Source organism: Chiloscyllium punctatum, chromosome 20 (assembly GCF_047496795.1).
Source record: "Chiloscyllium punctatum isolate Juve2018m chromosome 20, sChiPun1.3, whole genome shotgun sequence".
Lineage (NCBI taxonomy): Eukaryota > Metazoa > Chordata > Chondrichthyes > Orectolobiformes > Hemiscylliidae > Chiloscyllium > Chiloscyllium punctatum.
Genome location: NC_092758.1, coordinates 18,378,766 through 18,399,348, shown reverse-complemented (window position 1 = coordinate 18,399,348; position 20,583 = coordinate 18,378,766). Strand labels below are relative to the sequence as shown.

General features: G+C 39.0%; 1 protein-coding gene across 1 annotated transcript in view; it reads right to left on the bottom strand.

Annotated features, from left to right (window-relative positions):
- The window catches only part of LOC140491944 (NEDD4 family-interacting protein 1-like), a 59,839-nt gene that overhangs the window by 27,077 nt on the left and 12,179 nt on the right, over positions 1 to 20,583 (bottom strand). The gene's annotated exons all lie outside the window — the stretch shown is intronic.

Sequence of the window (20,583 nt, the reverse complement as noted above, 5' to 3'; positions counted from 1 at the left end):
GGATCGTTTTCCTAGGATGACGATGTCAGCTTGTACGAGGGGGCATTGCTGCAAACTGAGGGGTAATAGATTGAAGACAGATGTCAGAGACAGGTTCTTCACTCAGAGTGGTAAGGACATGGAATGCCCTGCCTTTCAATGTAGTTAACCCAGCCACATTAGGGGCAGTTAAGCAGTCCTTGGATAAGTATATGAATGGTGATGGGATAGTGTAGGGCAGAGGTGGGGAACCTTTTCATGTTGAAAGGCCGCATTATGTTAATTGCAATCTAATAAGGCCGCATCCAAGAAACTTCAATTATATATTCTTCAAAGTTCACGTTATTTTGTAAAAATCTAACTACTATGTACTAACTATAAAAAAATGAAAAAAAAACAAGTTAATTCTAAAGTTAACTAACCTTTTAATGAATTTGTTGTGAATGCTTTTTGTAGGAAAGCATTTGACTATTTGGTTGCTGGATGGAGATCTGCAGTTTTAGCTGATCCTCTAGATGGGTATCCATCATTTGTGACCTTAAGGGCATCTTGATTTTGGTTAAGTAGGAGAGAATGTAGATTTGCAGCAATAAGTGGTTGAAAAGCAAGAAAGCACTTTTTGTGCATGTTGCTGAAGGCATGGGTATTCTATTGCATTTTTCCATATTTCAATCAGATCTTTCTTAGCGTCAAATAAGGACTTTAAAATGTCATCTTCTGAGAGCTCAATCAATTCCATCTGTAGCTCTTTAGGCACCTTGGAGACATCAACTAGGTGAGATTTAAATGCTAATTTAAGTTGATGTCATGATTCTCAAAGTCAAAGAACCTTTCATTGTATTCTCCAATTAATAAGTCTATAACAAAATTTGGATTCATTCAAGACCATACACAATGGTCAAGAAGGCCGCAGGTTCCCCACCTCTGGTGTAGGGGGATGGGCTTACATTAATTCACAGGTTGGCACAACGAAGGCTGAAGGGCCTGTTCAGCACTGTATTGTTCTATGTTCTATTTATAGCACCAAGGAGGCCATTTGGTCCAAGTTATCTGAACCTGGCCATAATCATTTTTGCAGATACACAACTGGACCCAGGATACTCTTACCCAGATTACTTAAAATGTAACAAGGTTGCAGCAGGCAATCATGTTCTAGCCACCGTCCAGATGAAGCACAATACGTGCGAGAGGGCAGCTAAAGCTCCTTCTGCTTTGCCATAAAAACTCAATTTCAGCACACACAAATAGTAAGCAGGAGGTAAACACATCATTTAAGTGCAGCATTGCAATAACTTAGTAAGTACACTACCTGACCTACAATGCTTCCATCTTCTTTTCTACCCACATATCACAAGACTCAAACAGTGATGAATTTCGTGTTAAGCAAGCAGTGATTCATTTTTGTTGTTTTCTAGATTATGTTGCTTGCAAATGCATGGGAGGCATCTATAAAGAAAATGAACACTAATTCATAGTTGTTACATTTGTTTTAGGTATTTAGAGTCATAGAGATGTACAGCACAGAAACAAACCCTTTAGTCCAATTCGTCCATGCCGACCAGATATCCTAACCTAATCTAGTTCCATTTACCAGCACTTGGGCCATATCCCTCTAAACCCTTCCTATTCACATACCCATCCACACACTTTTTAAATGATGTATTTGTACCAGCCTCCACCACTTCCTCTGGCAGCTCATTCCATACACACACCACCATCTGCGTGAAAAGGTTGCCCCTGAGATCTCTTAAATTGTTCCTCTCTCACCTTAAACCTATACCCTCTAGATCTGGACTCCCCCCACCCCAGGGAAAAGACCTTGTCTATTTACCCTATCCATGCCCCTCATTATTCTTTCGGAAATAGTACAGACTTCAGACGTGCATTTGAACTCTGGATTTGCAGGAAAATTATAATACTTGTACTGTATTTGGAATCATATACATGTTACAAATCAGTATGATAAATAGACAGTCACATTGTTATTTTAGACATCAAGAACAGAAATTGCTGGAAAAACTAAGATGAAGGCTCACTGGACCTAAAACATTGACTCTGCTTTCTGTCCAGAGATGCTGCTAGACCTGCTGAGTTTCTCCAGCAATTTCTGCTTTTGTTTCAGAGTCCTAGTATTCACAGTTCTTTTTTCTTACCCCTGTTACTTTATGCCTCTATTTCAAGGAAACAGATATGAAGTCCCATAATTTAACAGAGAAAAAAAAATTTTAAATACTGCCATGAAGATCAGGCTAACTGCCTTGAAAAAATGTTCAGGTACGTCTTGCACCTCAAAAAGCAAGACAAATCCAACCTGGCTAATTATAATGTGATCAGTCTATCCTTGATGACGTCAGCATTGGTCCAAAAGGCAAAAGAGAAATTCAAAAGGTGAGAGATACATGAGAGGTGGCAGCATTTGACAAAGTCTGGAAACTGCAAAGCTGAAGTCAATGGGAATTTAGTGAGTATTCCCCACTGGCTGGAGTCACAATAAGCACAACAAAAGATGCTTAGGATTGTTGGTATCGATTGTGGTATCAATTCTTTAAGTCTCAAGACATCACTACAAGAGTTCTTCTGGGTAATACCTTAGGCCCAATCATCTTCGACTTCTTTTGTCTTCAATTCTGAAGTGGTGATTGGTCATCAATGATGGGGCTAAATATTGCACAATTTGCAATTCTTCAGATCCTGCAACAGCCCATGTTCATAACAGCTGGACAATACTCAGACTTAGACTGATAAACAGCAAATAACATTTGCATTGCACAAGTGTTAAGCAACAGCAATTTCCACAAGAAAATTTGACCACTAAAAAAAATTACTTTCATAGAACTGTAACCAAAAACCCATTGACTTTACTTTCAAATCTAAATGACCAATTAACAAAACATTACGCACCTTTGTCTCAACATTTTGGGGGAGGGATCACCATTCACCACAAAGTAAACTGGGCAAACCACAGAAATACTGTGGCTACAAAGGCAGATAAAATTCCAAAATACTACAGCAATGAACTAATCTCCTTACTTCCTAAAGCCTGTCCATCATTACAACTCTCAATTCATGAATGTGACAAAATACTTACCCCTTGCTTGGACAATTACAGCTCTAATAATACAAGTTTGAAAAACCATCCAATCGAAACAGTCTACATTGTGACATCGTACAGTGACAGCAACTCACCAAAGATCCTTCGACAGCCCTTTCCAAACCCATGGCTCTACCACCTTGAATGGGACCATATCATCTTCAAAATCCACTCCAAACCACACACCATCCTGACTTAGCATCAACTTCACTAGTTTCCAAACCCCAACTTCTCAAACTGCCCAAAAATCAGAAATTTTTCTTTTGAAGATTCAACCGTGCTGCAAAGTGAATCTAATCTGATACACACATGAAAGAAAAGTAAACTGCATTATTTTAGTTTTTTCCTCTTCTTTCTATTAACAGTTTGTTTAAAAATAAACTTGTTATTCCTTTCCTGTTATGAACTAGGCTGTGGCACATTTTCCCAACAGCACACTTTCTGAAGTTGGTAATAATGACTTGTAGGATTAAAGCTGAAGTGTGGCTTATTCGTGCATTCAAACCTGAAGGACAATTGTCAAAACACATATACAAAGAAGAAACAAAAACAGAAGAGAGATTTCACTGAAGAACAATTAAAAGAAAACGAAAATACAGATATTGATTTATAATATTTGAGAGTCTGGAAAGTCAATATTCAATGAGGTTCAATTCTGTGGCAGAAATTATTTCACATTTGTTGAAGGCACAGCAATAAAGTTAATCCGGTTTACAGATGCATACAAGATTTCTTCCAAAAACCTACGTTTTCAAAAGATTAAGAACAGAGGTGAGCTTAGCTTTGCCAGCGTTCTGACTGTGATGTTAATTTTGTCTATTCTTTGCAGATTGGGATGGGAACTAGATCTTTCCCAGACGTGACCAAGGGTCCCGAAAATGTATAATCAAATCCTCTTATCAAAGACCAACAGCCAAATAGATCAATAAACAGACTACCAAATATAATGAGATACAGTAATGCTGTCTAACAATATTTAACATTTGCATCATAGCTGATCCTGAAGCTCAATGCTAAAGGTGGCCAATTACATTCCTGGAAGGGTCTGGACTGTGCTCAGTTCTTGTTGCCAAGTGCACATGAATGGGTACTGTGTGAGTGATAGAGCTGGCTTGACAATGCTCTCGTCTGCAGCTTGGACTTACATGAAACAAGGGAACTTAGAATGGCTTTCGTTATCTTTTCTATCAAGTAATATCTCGTAGTAAAGGATTCAGTGCATAGGAAGAGTTGTTTTTCATCAGGAATGGACAATGTCTAATTTTTCACTTCCCATTGCCTGAAAGGTACCAAGGTGATTTGCAAACAACTCACTGTAACTCATTCATGATTTAAAATCAAATAATGGAGAACATGTATAGGGTATAAGCAGGTAGGGAAAGAGTTAAGTTCTGAGTTTTGTTAAACAAGAGGTTCAGCTGAGCATGATTCGAATCAAATAACTTGCAGTTAACAATGGGGTGCTGGAGGCAAGTAATGGGTTAACAAGGTGGAAACACATTCATTATGTTGAGCCATTTAACAATATTTGAAGCATTCAGTATGTAAGGTCAATTTAATAAGGTGAAAGTATTCATTATGTGAAGCCAGTTAATGTTAAGAACATTCATTGCGTAACAGCAAATGGCTTAATCTCTATCGACACGCGCTGATCGTAACTGTCACCCAATCAATATGGATGCTGCCTTATCTTGATGCCCCTCTCTGTAAAATGACTACATAATTCATTAAGAATGCTGTTCGAGAGAGAAGACTGAGAACTCATGTCTCTGTGCACATAGACGATCATTCTTTCTCCCCCAGGACGTGGAATAAAGATGGAGGAGGTAAAGCCATACTGTCTCCGAGCGTTTTGCTTCAACTGAGGGGGAAGTGGGATGACATAATGTCTGTACAAAAACTGTATAAAAAGACTCAAATTAAAAAAAAACAAACAGAATCGTTAGTGGTACATATGCATCAGGATAGACAAAGATAAAAACATCGAAACTAGGCAGTCTCAAAATTTCCATTATGCTAGACGAAAATTCCATTTCATTGCTACTATTTGGTATCATGAAAGGTAACTGCATTTCCATTAACAAAAACAAAATTGCATTGAGGAAAATAAGAAATAACATCACAAGCTTAAATTGCAGCATTTGCACATCTGACAGATAGATGATTTTTGTTTGGCACAGTATCCAGCCAAGCTGTAACTGAGTACCCTTAGGCAGATAAAGTGAAAGAAAATGAGAAAAATCCATTTAATTAAGCAGAATTGCTGGTTGGTAAAAAGACCAGTGTTTGACTCGTTTATCTATTAACAGGACGCATAAGATAGGGTCAGTTCGTTCAGTTACCTGGATGGTGGGGTTGCAGTGTAGTGGTGTCAATTGCACAGGTTCAATTCCTCGACCAACTGAAGTCACAGTGAAGGTCCCACCTTCTCAACCTCAACGCTCACCCGAGGCATGGTCACTCTCAGGTTAAACTCACCACCAGTTGTCACATTCTAATGAAAGGACACATCTATAGTTTTGTGGGACTACAGAAACGTTAATCTTCAATGAGTGTTGTTTACCGATCATGGTAAATTGGTTATGATCCTGCTGAAGGTAATACAGGACAAGTCATATTCCTGAATGAAACCTGGCTTAAATAACCTTAATGTTCAACCTTGAAATATGGCTACTTTGCTTGTCAGTCACTCAAAATGATCATACAAGGTTGCCAATGTACTTTTAACACAAGAGTCCAAGTTTATCTCACAAAAGAATGTTCGGATCTTATAAAAAGCAAAAATAAACATTCAACCCTTTCACCCAGCAATATCCTTTGCAGATACTCAATGCGTGAAATGTCATTCGACCTTCACTTCAAAAACTTTCTTACTGAACCAATTAGTCTGTAAGTATTTCCTTTTGGCGACATTCACCAAATGTGATTGTCTCCAACTTTCCTTGACAGAGAGGCTAATTTACTAACTTTTTTGAGAAAAGCTATGTTTTTTTTCCTCTCAAGCCCTGTTTACTTGGACTACTGAAACAGCTTAAGACTTCATTGCTGCAGTGCTGGCTTGGAGGCTGCCAAAACCAAAATTGCCCTTCTGTTGTTAAGAATCTTTTCTTCCAAACTTAAATCAACTTGCGTGCCCCTTGACATCCTCTTCTCTGTAAAACTCAAATCAAAAATTCCCTCACAATTATCTTACCAGGTAGCTTGCCAAGTCAGAGTTTAAAATCACAATTTCTTTTTAAGGCTATCTTCATCTTCATGCTCAAAATGACCTTTTAACCATTTCATAAAAACAAAATCAGACTTTCACAGCACTAAAAGCCATAAATGCATTTTCCTCTACTTTAAAATCTAACATCCCAAATATTATAACTTATCATAAATCAATTTTTATTGCTGAATCTTTTTGTTTGTCCCTACGATGCAAGCATCACTGGTAAGACCAACATTTGTGGTCTATTCCTGATTACCTTGAGAAGCTGGTGGCATGCTGCAATCCATGTAAATTGCAACGATACAGAACGAGCTTTTGGATTTTGATCCAATGACGGTGTAGATATTTATACCGTTCTACTTGGAAATGAGAGACATAGAGGAGAACTTGCATCTAGTGATATTCCCATGCGGCTCTTACTCACCTCAACTCTTGAATTCAGTAATGTCTATTTTTGGACCAAGGTAATACTGGGGTCTGGAGCTAAATGCCTCTGGCAGAATGCTGATGAGCAGTGGGTAGCAAGCAGCTTGACTTCACTCTCAAAAGATGCCTTCTACCATTTCATTTGTAATTTTAGAATTTCAAAATGTTTCTTTGCTCCACTGCCCTGCCTAACTCACCATCCTCCCCGAACCCCCATTCTTCCTTTGAAAATGAATCACTTTCTACTTGCTATGGATCAGGCCAACCCCCTCAAATTTATTGAGAAGATAGTCGAGCCTAACTTTTTTTTCAAAAACCTCAACTTCCACCCTCATTCAATCCTTTTTTTTTAAAAAAATCAACTTAAATTACAGACGCAATTGATTGATCAATCTACCAGGCTCAAAACAACACATTTTACTCTTACACTATAATTAAAATACAGAAAAACTAACAAAATGATTAGTGAAATAATATATTAACGAATTATCTTGCTCCAATGTAGCTAAATCCCATAAACACACCCTTAGCAAAGGCAAATTTAGTAAAATAGACCGACTCACATGCAATTCTAGCAGCAGTAAGAGAATCTCAGCTTTTGGCTGTAACAAAGAGGAATAAGAGCTTCCACATTTGGCTTCACTGCAACCACCACTGAAGACTAAAACTAAAAAAAATCCTGGTTCTGTAGAAACTTGACTCATTCAAGTTGTTCCTATTGTTCCATATTTTTCAAAAAATCCAATGCCTCACAAGCTGTTTATTGGTTCTGGAGCACATTGCTCGTCACCTCTGTCTCAACCCTTTTTTAAAAGTCAACCAGGACAAAATACACCTCTGAAAGCCATAGTATCAACACACCCTTTAGTCTGCCATGGTTCCCCATTCCCATCAACCCTGTCTTTGTCTTAGAGGTCCATCACTATTTGCAACACAGCTCACAATAGTAAGAAATTTTGCATCATTTACGAAATTTTAAATATTGCCCCACACACTCAAGTGCAAGTAATTAAAGCTCACAAGCAGTGGTCCTCAAACATTGCCATGGGGAAGTGCACTACATTCTGTCCAACAGTCTGACAAACAGCTGTTCAACCACATCCGTTCCAAATATTGTTTCCCATTACTCAGTCAACTTTGCACCCATGTTGCCATTGTCTTTTTATGTTTGCTGACATATCTGTTATAGATAACTTTTCAAACATCCTTTGGAAGTCATTGCACACCACATCAATTGCACTATCTTCATCAACCCTCTTGGTTACTAACTTGAAAAACTTAATCAGGTTAGTTAAATAATTCACTCTTATCAAATCCATCTGGCATTCCTGAATTAATCTACATTTATCCAAGTGACTGTTCATTTGGTCCTAGATTATTGTCTCCAGAAGTTTTACCATCACGGAGTTTAATCTCACCAGCCCGCAGGTACTGGATTCATCCCTTTATTCTCATTGAACTAGGATGAAACACTGCAGTTCTTTAGTTTCATAATATCAACCCTGTATCTGAGGAGCATTTCAAGGTGAGAGCCAGTGTCACCTCAACTTCTACCCTCATTCAGCCTTTTTAAAAAATCAACTTAAATGCACAAGACTTGATAATATTCCCTTCATCAATTTTTAATTGGCATTACTTAGCTTATGTTTATAGAAGACTTTTGAATTCATCTTTTATGTTTACCCCCCCCAACTCTTCTCCCACTCTCTACTTTTGTCATTCACTTTCCATCTGAAGTTGCTATATTCGCTGTGGTTCTCAATTGTATTATTTGTCTGACATAGGTCATAACACTATCCCACCACATTCCTTTTATAACTTTGTATTACTCTACTTCTCTTCCATCTACTGTTTTATTTTCCCTGTCATGGAAATGTACCTATACAGTGAGCAGACAAATCTTCTTAATAGGCAGCTCATTGTTCATTACTTGGACTGATTTGTTTCGACTCTATTGAAATTAAAACTCAATCAATTAAATACTTTTACTACTGTTTGTTTTTTACTCTTGTCTCTAGCTGACCTCAACCTTTTGATATCATAAACATATAGGCAATGCATTATGGTAAAAGAAACAAGGGCAGGACTAATACAATTAAAGGTGGGGCCTTGGGTAGTGTTGTAGCACAGAGAGACCTCGACATTCAAGTACATAATTCTTTGAAATTTGCTTCACATATTACTGGGGTGGTTAAGGCATTTACCACACTTTCCTTCATTACTCAGACCTTTTCAGTATAGGAGTAGGGATGTGAGGTTGAGGTTGAATAAGACATTGGTGAGGCCTTTTCTGGAGGACTGTGTCCAGTTCTGGTCGCACTGTTACAGGAAAGATATTATTAAGCTGGAGAGGGTTTTGAAGAGGTTTACGAGGATGTTGCCGGGAATGGAGGGTTTGGGTTATAAGGAGGGGCTGGGACTTTTTTCACTGGAGTATAGGAGGTTCAGGTTTGTAAAATCTTGAGGGATATAGATAAAGTGAATGCCAGGTATCCTTTCTCTAGAGTGGTGAATTTCAAGACGAGGGGGTATATTCTTAACATGAGAGGATTAAGATTTTAAAAGATACGGGGATCAATTATTTTTTAAACACAGTGGTTTGTGTGTGGAATAAATTTCCAGAGGAAGTGGTAAATTTGGTTCCAGTTACAGCGTTTACAAGACATTGAGGTAAGTTCATGAATAAAAAAAATGTTTGGAGAGATATGGGTTCAAGCACAGGCAGGTGGGTCCAGTTAAGTTTGGAATTATGGTCAGCATGGACTGGTTGGAATGAAGGGTCTTTGCTCTGCTGTATGACTACATTTGGCTTAAATGGTTCAGGTCACTTGATCCACTTGTCGCACTTCATTACTGGAAACAGATCCAGTAATATGTTCTTCCTAACTGGACTGGAAATAATAATCACGTGGAAGTTTTTCCTGAACACATTTTAGAAACTCTTCTCGCTCTTTGCCTTTTACAGTTTATAAGGCCAGTCTAAATTAAGGTAAACATTATTCCCTTGAACACTCCAATCTAGCTTTACTACCTAATTTTGATGCAATATCTTTTCCTGTCATTCGAGGTACACTCCAAAAATAAAATGGTATCTCTTATTTCCTCTACCTAACCAAACAGACACTTGGATCTTCTATGATGTCTTCTCTCTCTATACGTCCAGGACTGAGGCATAGCCAAAATCAATACTACTACTCCTCCTCCTTTCTTTGCTTCTCGAACTTTCCTGAACGTATCCAAGAATTCTTCGTATTCCCTTCATTTTTAGACGGTCAGCCACCCCTGCATCTCACCAACATTATGTGAATACTTACTGTATTTTGTACAAAGACAGAATCCATTTTACATCTTAATTAATTCCCTCTTACACTAACCTTTGGGATTTCTTATTCCAGAGCTACCTTTTTCATAATTCTGTGCATTTTATCCTCCCACTCTATTCTCAACTCTATGTATTCAACCCCCTTGCCAATTTAGTTTAAATCTCTCTAACAGCATGAAAAAACTGCTCCAGAAGGACATCTACCCCAGGTGGGTTCTATTGCAACCCATCTGTATTTTGAAACCTGTACATGTTTTGTCTCTCCCGGAGCCACTTCCAATTCCCCAACAATCTCAAGCACTTCCTCTTGAATGATTTTCCAGTCATACGTTGATCTGCAAAATCCTCCTACTTGTACACACCATGTGTGATTCAAGATTAAAGTAGAGATTATGAACTGAGCTCAGACTCATTTCTTTCTTATTTCACTAAATTTTGTTTGCATGATCTCATTTTTTTAAAAAAAATCTATGCTATTGACAACATTAAGAGCCAAGGCATCAAGCACTATACACCTCCCAATTATGTTACATATCACTCATATTTATTTTCTGCCCCAGCTGCATAATTAGAAAGTTAGGGCTATGATGTTGTGACTCAATACTTCACACAGCACAAAAAGACAGATTATGCCGAAGGTGCAAAGTCCAGATATGAAACACACTTATGCTTGATATACATTATCTGTGCTTCTGCCTAGCTAGCTACAGAACTGAAATGCATTCTTGAAGAATCATTAAATCTGCAAACTTGAATTGCACAAAGTTGCTGAACACTGTACAGAGACTTCAGCCAATGAATCTTACTAAATCCAATGTCACCCAGTAATTCTTGAAGTCTGCAAGAAAACTCTCCACACGATGTGTTCATACAAATCTAATTACCTAATTTGCATCACATCCAACAGATTTTTTTCCAATATCAATGTGTGCTAAAGAACAAAAAGACAATAAATGGAAAGCAGACTCGTGAATTGTTCCTCCCTCTCAGTTGTGGCCAGGCCAATAAAGTAACTTTTTTTTATCCTAAGTGTTATTACTGTAGGATTTAAACTAAATTGGCAGGGGGACAAAAACATGCAGGTTAAATATACAGTGGGAAGATAAGATGCACAAAGAATTGTGAAACACAGTTTGCACTAGAACAAGAAAATACCTAAGGTAAGAGAAAAAGAGAATTTATTAATAGCTAACTACATGGAGGATCTCAGATAGCAATTTCTCTACCTCAAATACTACGTACATCAAGTTTTTATTCCAAATTTTTCTTACTTATGCATGTGAAACTTTTTAAGCACGATAACCATTAATGATATGCAATGGTTCATTCTTGTCCCAGGTCACACCACAAAATACAACATCGATAAAAATCTAAGAAACTGCTCAAAAACTCAATCAGGCATTCTGATGTATTCATTATCCATTGCTTTCTACCATATGCATTACATAAAAATAAAATCAACACTGCTTCTATTTATTCAACGATCAAGTTACAAAATCCACCTCATTAAAATCCTATGCTTTGCTGAAGTAAGTTTTCAATTTCATATACAGTTGACATCAGTTTAATCCATATTTGAAAGCAAACAAAACTTGATAATGATCATTTTCATTACCTACAAATAATTTCTATTTTTCTAACATTTTATATTCAGGAACTAAAGTTGTTATTCTCTTGGTTAGCATAATGCTACAAATGGGATACGTAGGACACTGGAAGCAGGTAAATAGAATTTGCGAAGTGACAGGAAACAGTAAACAATTTTTTTAAAAACTGAAAGCAGGTCTACTAGGGTTCCAATGACTCGAATTAGGATCACTGCTTAGTGTAATCTACGTTCATGACATAGACTTGGGTATATAGGATATAGTTTCAAACTTAAGAGATGAGAAAAAGCAAAATATTGTGAAACAAAGGATAGAGATAGACTTCAAGACTTCATAAAGAGGCTGAAGGAATGGAGACACACGACAAGTGAAGTTTAATGCAGAGAAATGTGGAATGATTAATTTTGGTGAGGAGGACAAATAATGCAAAGTAAAGGGTGCAATTCTAAAAGAGATGCAAGAACAGGGAAATCTGGGGTTTAGTGCATAAATTATTGAACATGGCAGAACATGATGAGAAAGCTGTTACTAAGGCATAAAAGATATTTAAACAACTGGTCAAAAGTTCAACTTTATGAATAGAGGCTGAGAGTACAAAAGCAAGCAAGTTATCGTCAACTTGCATAAACATGTTAAGGTCTCAACTGGAGTCCTGTTTCCAATTCTGGGCAAAACAATTTTAAAAAAAGGCACTGCAGAGGACATGGAAAATAATTACTAGAATGGCTCCCAGGCTGAGAGAATCAAGTTACAGCTTGGCATTTTTGGGGCTGTTCTCCACTGAAAAAGGATGAAAGGAGATTTAAGAATCAGTGTCCAACAGCACTGAGATAGGCCCTTTAGCCCAAACTGGTCCATGCTGACCAAAATGTTCAAAATCACAGGTGTCTGTACAGAGCAGATTCAGAGAAACGGTTCCCATTGCTAGAAGGATTGAAAACCAGAGCTTTATTGCTTTGGCCACACTGTGAAAATTATTTTTTTTACACACAATGTTTAACTATATGGAAAGTACTCATGGGGAGTGTAGCTGAGGCAGGTTCCATTGATGCTTGCAAAAGAGGACTTAATAATTATCCCAAAAGTAAACAATATGCACATTGATGTAGAAAATTGCTTTCAACTGTTAATTTTGTGGGTTACCAGACAATTTGCCATCACTAATTGTTTTTGTCAATATTATAATAGATGACAACATGTTTAACATTGCAGGGATCATAACTTAAATTCAAGTTAGAATGCAAATTGAAGATGGTACTAAGTTTTGACTGAATGTTTTGGAACTTGCATATTCTTCAAATTATTAAAACCAAAAATAAACACAGATGCTGTTAATCAAAATCAGAAACAGCAGTTGATAGAATAGCTCAACAGGTACACCAGCATCTACAAAGAGAAATCAGAGTGAACGTTTTGGATCTGGTGACCTTTCCTCAAAGGGTCTGAAGAAGGGTCACTGGCCCTGAAATGTTAACTTTGATTTCCCTGCATAGATGCTGTCAGACCTGCTGAGCTTTTCCAGCAACTACGGTTATTTTTTTTCAATTTATTGTTCAGTTACAAATGTCACTGACCAAGCCTGCTTTTACTGGCCTTCTCTAGCGACCCAGTCATAGTCCAGATATCGTAAATTAAGCTAGTCCCATTGGCCAGCATTTGGTCCATATCCCTCTAAGCCCTTCCTATTCATATACCTATCCAGGGGTCTTTTAAATATTGTAATTGTACCAGTCTCCACCAGTTCCCCTCGCAGCTCATTCTATACATACACCACCGTCAGCATGAAGTTGCCCCTTAGTTCTCCTTTTAATTTTTCCCCTCTCACCGTAAACCTATACCCTCTAATTTTGGACTCCCCTTTGCTGGGAAAAGAGCTTGACTATTCACCCTATCTATGCCCCTCATGATTTTATAAACCTCGATAATATCACTGCTCAGCCTCCGACACTCCAGGGAAAATACGCTCAGTCTATTTAGTCTCGCCCGATAGCTCAAAGTCTCCAACCTTGGCAACATCCTTGGAAATCTTTTCTCACACCTTTCAATTTTCACAACATCCTCCCTATAGCAGGGAGACCAGAATAGCATGCAATATCCCAAAAGTGGCCTAACCAATGTCCTCGACAGCCACAACATGACTCCCCCCAACTCCTATACTCAATGCAGTGACCAATAAAGGCAAGCTTATCAAATGCCTTCTTCACTACCTTGTCTACTTGGGAGTCCATTTTCAAGGTGCTGTGAACCTGCACTCCAAGGTCTCTTTGCTCAGCAACATGTCCTAGGACCTTAGCATTAAGTGTATAAATGCTGCCCTGATTTGCCTTTCCAAAATGCAGCACCTCACATTTATCGAAATTAAACTTCATTGCTATTCCTCGGCCCATTGGCCCATCTGATCAAGATCCTGTTGTAATCGGAGGTAACCTTCGCTGTCCACTACACCTCCAATTTTGGTGTCATCTACAAACTTACTAATCATATCTCCTCTGTACACATCCAAATCATTTATATAAATGACAAAATGCAGTGGACCAAGCACCAATCCTTATGGCACACTGCTGGTCACAGGCTTTCCAGTCTGAAAAGCGAGTCTCCACCATCACCTTTTGTCTTCTACATCCCAGCCAATTCTATATCCAAATGGCCAGTTCTTCTGGTATTCCATGTGATCTAACCTTGCTAACCAGTCTACTATGTGGAACCTTGTTGAACACCTACTGAAGACCATATAGATCAAGCTCACCGCTCTGCCCTTAGCCAGTCATTGTGGATCTTCTTTGTAGCAGTTTGATACAATTGAGTATCCATCCGGATAGCACAGACATAAATCATAATGGAAGAGGAAAAGAGTCACATGTAAACTAGAGCAGGGGTTTACTTCCACAGGACAAATTACCCAGTGTTTGTTTACAATAATCTACCAGTATCACAGCCATCTTTACTCATGGCTTTTTGTTGTCAAAATTCTGTTTAAACACTTCCAGTTTTCAAAATGCTATGGTGTTGGAGCTCTCATTCTTGGATTACTATTCTGGTTTGCGAATTATTAGTTCAGCAACATCATCACGATACTAACATACCCCAAACTCTTCATAAAATGCCCACTGGCTCAAAGGTAAAAGACAGAGGCTGATGGGGGAGGGTTGTTTTTCAGATTGGAGGCCTGTGACCAGTCGAGTGCCACAAAGATGGGTGCTGGGTCCTCTACTTTTCATCACTTATATCAATGATTTGGATGCGAGCACAAGAAGTACAGTTAGTAAGTTTGCAAATGACACCAAAATTGGAAGTGTAGTGGACAGCGAAGAAGGTTACCTCAGATTACAATAGGATGTTGATCAGATGGGCCAATGGGCTAAGGAGTGGCAGATGCAGAGTTTAATTTAGATAAATGCGAGGTGCTGCATTTTGGGAAACTAAGTCTTAGCAGGACTTGTGCACTTAAATGGTAAGGTCCTAGGGAGGGTTGCTGAACAGAGACCTTTCAGTGCAGGTTCAGAACTCCTTGAAAGTGGAGTCGCAGGTAGACAGGAAAGTGAAGGTGGTGTTTGGTATGCTTTCTTTTATTGGTCACAGTATTGAGTATAGGTATTAGGAGGTCATGTAGCGACTGTATAGGACCTTGGTTAGGCCACTTTTGGAATAGTGTGTGCAATTCTGGTCTCCTTCCTATGCAAAGGATGTTGTGAACCTTGAAAGGGTTCAGAAAAGATTTACAAGGATGTTGCCAGGGTTGGAGGATTTGAGCTGTAGGGAGAGGCTGAACAGGCTGGGGCTGTTTTCCCTGGAGCGTCGTAGGCTGAGGGGTGAACTTTACAAAATTATGAGGGGCATGGATAGGAGTGATAGACAAAATATTTTCCCTGGGATGGGGGAGTCCAGAACTAGAGGGCATAGGTTTCAGGTGAGAGGGGAAATATATCAGAGACACCTATGGGGCAACTTTTCCACACAGAGGGTGGTACGTGTATAGAATGAGCTGCCAGGGGCTGGTGGAGGCTGGTACAATTGCAACATTTAAAAGGCATTTGGATGGGTATATGAACAGGAAGAGTTTGGAGGGATATGGGCTAGATGCTGGTAGATGGGACTAGATTGGGTTGGGATATCTGGTCAGCATGGACGGATTGGACTGAAGGGTCTATTTCCGTGCTGTATATCTCTAAAACTGTAATAGGTGAGCCAATGTGGCCTTTAGAGAAGTTATTTGAAAACACAGGTTTTGACGATCTGCCAATTTTTGGTGAGTGTTGAATACTCAAGCCAAAGAAACAAATGGGATCATAACCACTTAATTTATTATAAATCCCTATTCCAATTCTGCTAGAGATCAAATAGATCCTCGTTCTAATAGTACATGTCACAACAAATTACTATTCTTCCCACATTTGTTAAAAAATTAACATTTTCACAGGTTTCCTGGTAGATTAGTAGGTCAGTGCAGTGCCCAGTGTAGTACAAAATTATTCAAACTACTTTGAGTTAAGTTCATGATCATATCCGAGCATTAAGAAATTGAGAAATGGTCTCAGCATAACAAAGCTTTGCAGTAAGTCAAAACAAAATCATAAGAAATTATAACACAACCATCTGATGTAGGTGCAGCACTCTAAAAGCTAGTGCTTCCAATTAAACCTGTTGGACTATAACCTGGTGTTGTGTGATTTTTAAACTTTGTACACCCCAGTCCAACACCACCATCTCCAAATCATAAAAGATCCCATCACTCATCAGTATATCCAGTGGTTTAGCTAAGTGCATGTCTCCTGATGTTTGAAGAGATTTGGACTTGCCTGCAAAGCTTTTCTGAGTGATTGTTGGTATTTGTTGTCTTGACTCAGAATGAATGGCCATTTGACTAAAATATTGGAAGGCAATTAAGCATGGAATGCTTAATTCATGTCACAGACTTCAAGAGAGAAGGGAAACAGGATTTCAAAACGGAAATTCTTTATTTTGTAAATCTTAAAATTACAGTATTTTGCTTGGATTAACCATAAATTTAATACGGTCTTAAAATAATTATTTATTTAATAACACAAGTTATGCTAAAGGAACACAGGATTTGGAAAGGGTTTGGACAAGAAAGGAATTGTTTAAGGCTTCTCTATGAAAGGGGAATATACAAATATTCACAAAATGAAACACGTGGAATGAAACCATTTCAGCAAGATTTCATTGTTAATTTTCATGTATATTCAATAAGATCCTAAACCTTTTGCACACATACCACATCTTTAATGCACAACATTTAAAATTACTTTTCACATAGGAAACTGTCTCTACCTAAGTTAACAAAAATAGCTACCATACTCTGTTCAGTGCACAGCAGTCAAAAACAACCCCTATTGATGAAGGGTCAGAGTAGTTTAAATTCATGTTAATTAATAGCCCCATGGAACTACCTTCTATGCTGGGACTGACCCGTTTAGTAGAAATACTCAAAACTGTCTTAATAAACTGCAGTAAGATTAAATGTAGTAAGATTACACAATGTTCCAACTACTAACTACGAAGGGCCAAGTCATGATGCAAATAAATAATTTTCTTCCTGACGTCATGCCATTGTGTAGCAGAGTGGTTATTTGGCCCAAAACCCATGTGAAATGTTCCTGCTTTCCAAAATCACAATCTCTTAGGAGCACGATTAATCTCATGTAATATTCCTTGTGAAAATGCACTGAAGGTTACTTTCATTTTCGCCTTACATCAATTTGAATACAAAGATGGGAAAGATAGCCAAACGTATAAACAAGTAGATTGGGAGCCTCTACCTGTTGAGAATTATTGATGTGCAAATATTTTCACCAACCATTCAATTTCAAACAAAAGCTGAAGTTAATTAAGTGGAGCACAATACAGCTGATGCAAGGAAAGTCATAGACTGATCATCTATTACACAAATTACTCTATATTTCAATGATGCTGCAACACAACAGGTATTAATGATTCAATTTTTTCAATATTGTGATCAGTTTTGGGTCCCATATCTAAAAAAAATACGCTGGCCTTGGAGGGGATCCAGAGAAAGTTTGGAAGAATGAGGGGCTTGTCATATGCAGTAGTCATGGAGTCATAGAGATTTGGAGCACAGAAACAGACCCTTCAGCCCAACTCGTCCATGCTGACCAGATATCCCAACCCAATCTAGTCCCACCTGCCAGCATCTGGCCCATATCCCTCCAAACCCTTCCTATTCATACACTCATCCAAATCCTTTTATAAACGCTGTAATTGTACTAGTCTCCATCACTTCCTCTGGCAGCTCATTCCATACACGCACCACCCTCTGCGTGAAAAAAGTTGCCCCTTAGGTCTCTTTTATATCTTTCCCCTCTCACCCTAAACCTATGCCCTCTAGCTCCGGACTGCCCCACACCAGGGAAAAGACTTTGTTTATTTATTCTATACATGCCCCTCATGATTTTGTAAACCTCTATAAGGTCACCCCTCAGCCTCCGACGCTCCAGAGAAAACAAGCCTAGCCTATTCAACCTCTCCCTATAGTTCAAATCCTCCAACCCTGGCAACCCTCAGGAATCTTTTCTGACTCCTTTCAAGTTTCACAACATCTTTCCGATAGGAAAGAGACCAGAGTTGCACTCAATATTCCAACAATGACCTAACCAATGTCCTGTACAGTCGCAACGTGACCTCCCAGCATCCAGTACTCAATACTCTGACGAATAAAGGAAAGCATACCAAACACCTTCTTCACTATCCTATCTACCTGCAACTCCACTTTCAAGGAGCTATGAACCTGCACTCCAAGGTCTCTTTGTTCAGCAACACTCCCTAGGACCTTACCATTAAGTGGATAAGTCCTGCTAAGATTTGCTTCCCCAAAATACAGCACCTCACATTTAACTAAATTAAACTCCATCTGCCACTTCTCAGCCCACTGGCCCAGCTGATCAAGATCCTGTTGCAATCGGAGGTAACCTTCTTCGCTGACAACTACACGTCCAACTTTGGTATCATCTGCAAACTTACTAACTATACCCCTTATGCTCAAATCTAAATTTTATATAAATGAAGAAAAGTAGTGCATCAATCCTTGTGCTCCACTGGTCACAGGCCTCCAGTCTGAAAAACAACCCTCCACCATCACCTTCTACCTTTGAGCCAGTTCTGTATCCAAATGGCTAGTTCTCCCTGCATTCCATGAGATGTAACCTTGCTAACCAGTCTCCCATGGGGAACCTTGTCGAACGCCTTACTGAAGTCCATTTAGATCACATCTACTGCTCTACCCTCATCAATCTTTTGAGCTTTTTTGAAGAGGTAACAATCAAGTTGAGACATGTCTTCCCATGGACAAAGCCATGTCAACTATCCCTAATCAGTCCTTGCCTTTCCAAATATATGTACATTCTGTCCCTCGGGATTCCCTCCAACAACCTGCCCACCACTGACGTCAGGGTCACTGGTCTATAGCTCCCTAGCTTGTCCTTACCACCTTTCTTGAACAGTGGCACCATGTTAGCCAACCTCCAGTCTTCCAGCACCTCACCTGTGACTATCGATGATACAAATAGGTCAGTAAGGACCCAGCAATCACTTCCCTAGCTGACCAAAGTTCTAGGGTACACCCGATCAGGTCCTAGGGATTTATCCACCTTTATGCGCTTCAAGACATCTAGTCGTTGAGAACTCTGGGTTTGTACTCTGTGGAGTTTAGAAGAATGAGCGGGGGGAACTGACTGAAACATACAGAATACTGAGAGGTCCGGACAGAGTATGTGGAGATAACGACTCCACTAGTGGTAGAGACTTGAATCCGAGGGCACAATTTCAGACTAAAAGGGATGACCCTTTTGGATTGAGGTGAGGAGGAAGTTCTTCAGCCACAGTGTGGTTAATCTGTATAACTCATTGGTGCAAATCCACCAAAGATCTTCAGACAGCAGCTTCCAACCCACAAACACCTCCACCTAGGAGGAGGACGACACCGGATACTTGTGATCACCACCATTTGCAAGTTCCATTCCCTATCACTCACTGTCCTGATTTTGTCACTGTTGCTTCATTGTTGCTAGATCAAAATCCAGGAATTTTCCTTCCTCTGGGATTTTTGGGGGGGGGGGGGGGGGGAGAGGGGAAGAAAGAGGAGGAATGCAGCAGTTTAAGATGGCAGCGCACCAACATCTTCTCATGGGCAACTAGGGCCGGGCAATAAATGCTGGCCAGTCAGCCATGCCCAAGCCCCATGAATAATAAATAAAAAATGCTGTGGAGGTCAAGTCATTGCCCATCTAAGATAGCTAGATTCTTGATTGGCAAGGGAATTGGGAGATATGGGAAGAAAGCAGGAAAATGGGGTTCAATGATCAAATGTAAAAACAGACTCGATGGACCAAATGTCCTAATTCTGCTCCTTTATCTTATGGTCTCAAAATCAATTCTGAAAATGTATGTAGTTTGTACAAGAAGCCACCCATCTCATGTACTCATGGGGCAGTCCATCCGTTCCTCCACAAAATCCCACAGAATTCAGTCACAGCAACAGGGTCTGAATTCACTTGTTTTGAATTTGAAAAGGAATCACTTCCTTTATTTGCCACAAGTAGTTAGAGATTTGCATCAATAGAAACACAGCTTGTAGTTACATAGCGCCTATGAGCATGGGACAAAAAAGTTTTACAAATCTACAAATAGAATAAATGCCAACCCAGATAAAGAGAAAAGGATGACCAAAAGCCTGGTATGATCGATGTAGAGAAAAAGCATATTTTTGGAATTATCCTCGCTCTAAAGATGTGAATTTACAAGGTTCAAAATTATGACATAATTAAGTTTAAATATAGATGCAAACCTAAAATTAAAGAGTCTGCAACACGGGAAAGGAGGTGATTGCAGAGAAGAAAAGAATCCTTTTGTCATGAATTTTAGTTGCCTGATTTATCAAATATTTTTTCTGACTTTACATTGGAAGAAAATATCA